The sequence below is a fragment of the Rhincodon typus genome, chromosome 1 (assembly GCF_021869965.1).
Source record: "Rhincodon typus isolate 14 chromosome 1, sRhiTyp1.1, whole genome shotgun sequence".
NCBI lineage: Eukaryota > Metazoa > Chordata > Chondrichthyes > Orectolobiformes > Rhincodontidae > Rhincodon > Rhincodon typus.
The window spans coordinates 3,884,908-3,887,738 of record NC_063332.1 but is presented as its reverse complement, the minus strand read 5'-3'; positions in this window follow the sequence as shown (position 1 = coordinate 3,887,738).

Sequence of the window (2,831 nt, the reverse complement as noted above, 5' to 3'; positions counted from 1 at the left end):
ACATTCAGGCCTTCCCAATTTGGCCCCAACCGTGCCTCTCCACCTATCTTCTCCTCTATCCATCTTCTATCCGCATCCCCCTCTCTTCCTATTTATTTCAGAACCCCCTTCCCCCTCCCCCATTTCTGATGAAGGGTCTAGGCCCGAAACGTCAGCCTTTCTGCTCCTATGATGCTGCTTGGCCTGCTGTGTTCATCCAGCTCTACACCTTGTTATCACAAATCATTCCGATTTCACTCTCTGCTCTTAGTACGTGGCTCAAGGGGCTGAATGGCCTCCTGCTGTTGCAGTGTAACAGGCCCACGGGGCTGATTGGCCTCCTGCTGTTGCAGTGTAACAGGCCCACGGGGCTGAATGGCCTCCTGCTGTTGCAGGGTAACAGGCCCGAGGGGCTGGGGCAGTACCATCAGGCTGTGGTGTAGTGGTGGGAGCACGAGATTAATAATCCAAAACCCCAAACTAAGTTCCGGGTCATGGGTTCTCATCCCACCACAGCAGATAGTAACATTTGATTTGAACAAGAATCTGGAATAAAATGATGACAGTGCAACCCTTGCCAATTGTCATCTGGTTCACTAATGCCCTTTAGGGAAGGAATCTGCCATCCTTACCTGGTCTGGCCTACATGTGACACCAGACCCACAGCAATGTGGTTGACTCTGAACTGCCCTCTGGGCAATTAGGGATGGGCAGTAAATGCTGCTCCAGACAGCGATGCCCTCATTTAATGAACAGGGGCAGTGTGGCCTCCTCCTGTTTCATTCAGATACTCAACCTTGTGCTGTCATTCCACAAAATAGTGAGTGTTCTGTAAGATAATTCAACATGCATTGCGTTATGTTCCTCAATGCCCCGACTATAACCAGATTTCCAAAAGGCTTAAAGCACAGGAATAGAGTCCATGGTAACAAAGCACAGACAGAGGGGCGGCTAACCAACAGAAAACAGGGAACCAAAGCTGAATTGTCCATCAGCTGTCAGCGTGGCACGTGTGTGCAATAGAAACGACAAATCTGCATCCAGCCATGATTGTCAAAGACTGAAAGAACATAGTTACGCTGCATCTATTTCAATGCAACAAAAGAGATTGACAGCCATTGTCTGATTCATTTCTGACGACAATGCCTTGACCACTCAGAATCAACTACCCCTTTAAAAAATTTACATGAACTTGGCAGTTAACTGTCAGTCATTGTTAACTGGTGCGTCCTCCGCAGTACCCTCTCCACCAATCAGAGTCTATTTGTCAACCAATCAGCACTCCTCTTACGCTGAATAAATGCGGCTTTCCTTTTACTTTGGTATTTCTTGCAAATGGTCCTGATGAGCCCAGTTTCTCAGCAACACCCAGGTTTGGATTTCGGGAGAAGGAGAGAGAATCTTATTGAAATATGTAAGATCCCGAGGGGAATTAACAAGGTGGTTGCTGAGAGGATGTTTCCTCTCGTGCTGGAGTCCAGAGCTAGGGTTCATGGTTTGAAAATCTGTTGGTGGGGGTTGGAATGGATCTTTTTTCTCTCAGAGACTGCAGTAGCTCAAGAGCAGTGTGTCATTGAATAAATGCAAGGTTGTAGATATTGGTATGCTCACTGTGCTATGAGGTTTGATGGCTGACGTTTCATCCCCTTACTAGGGGACACCCTCAGTGCTGTGGAGCCTCCTGTGAAGCGTTGTTGTCCTGTGCTGGTTCAAATTTATATGATCTGGTTTTTGCTGCTTCTGGTAGGTGCCAGTTCCGGCCATGCGTTGTAATGTTCAGTATATCGGGTCTGATTCAATGTGTTTGTTGATGGGTTCAGTGGATGAATGCCAAGCCCCCCAGAATTCCCTGGCTGTCCTCTGTTTGGCTTGTCCTATGATAGTAGTGTTCATGATCAGAGGTATAGATAGAGTAGACAGCCAGAGACTTTTTCCTAAGGTGGAGGTAGCTATTACGAGGGGGCATAGTTTTAAAGTGAGTGGAGGTAGATATCGGGGAGACGTCAGAGGTAGGTTCTTTACTCAGAGAGTGGTCGGGGCGTGGAATGCATTGCCGGAGAGGGTAGTGGAGTCAGCCTCATTAGGGGCATTTAAGCGGCTATTAGATAGGCATATGATGATAGTATAAGGTAGGGGTGGAAGTTAGATAGACCTTAGGTTTAGGGTAAAACTTCGGCACAACATCATGGGCCGAAGGGCCTCTCCTGTTCTATGTTCTATGTTGTCCCAGTTGGAAGTATGGTTTCTCTCCTCTGTGTGTAATGAAATGCAAGGTTGCTTCTGAAGACAGAGAGGAAAGTGGTGTTGAGGCCACACCAGATCAGCTATGATATTTATGATAGTAAAATGTAGGGTATGCAGGCTAGTTTGATCTTAGAGTAGGATAATAGGATTTTCTAATATCGTGGGCTGAAGGTACTGTGTTGTACTGTTCTATGTTTGTATTGAAAAGCAGAACTAGCTTGAGGGGCTGAATGGCCTCCACTGCTCCTATGCCATGTAGTCTCAGGGATTAGCAGATACCCACTAGTCAGACTCGATCATTCTGCACCATGTCCACCAGATCTGACTGAACTGCACTGAGACCGGACCAACAGCAAGAACAACAATGAGGTGGAGAGGAATAAGAAGGATATTTTCAAGGGGGTGGGGGCAGGAGCGAGTAATTGGAGCAGTTGAGCCAACAGGTCTGTTTCTGCAGATGCAGACATTTGCAATTGTTCCGGTGCAATGATGTGCAGTGTTCCTGTCAGGGCTCTGCAGCAAAGATGCTGTTCCAGGCCAAGCAGGAGGGAGCTGAGAAACAAACTCCATCCCATATCTCTCTCTCCAGTGCTGCATTGAGCCCCACC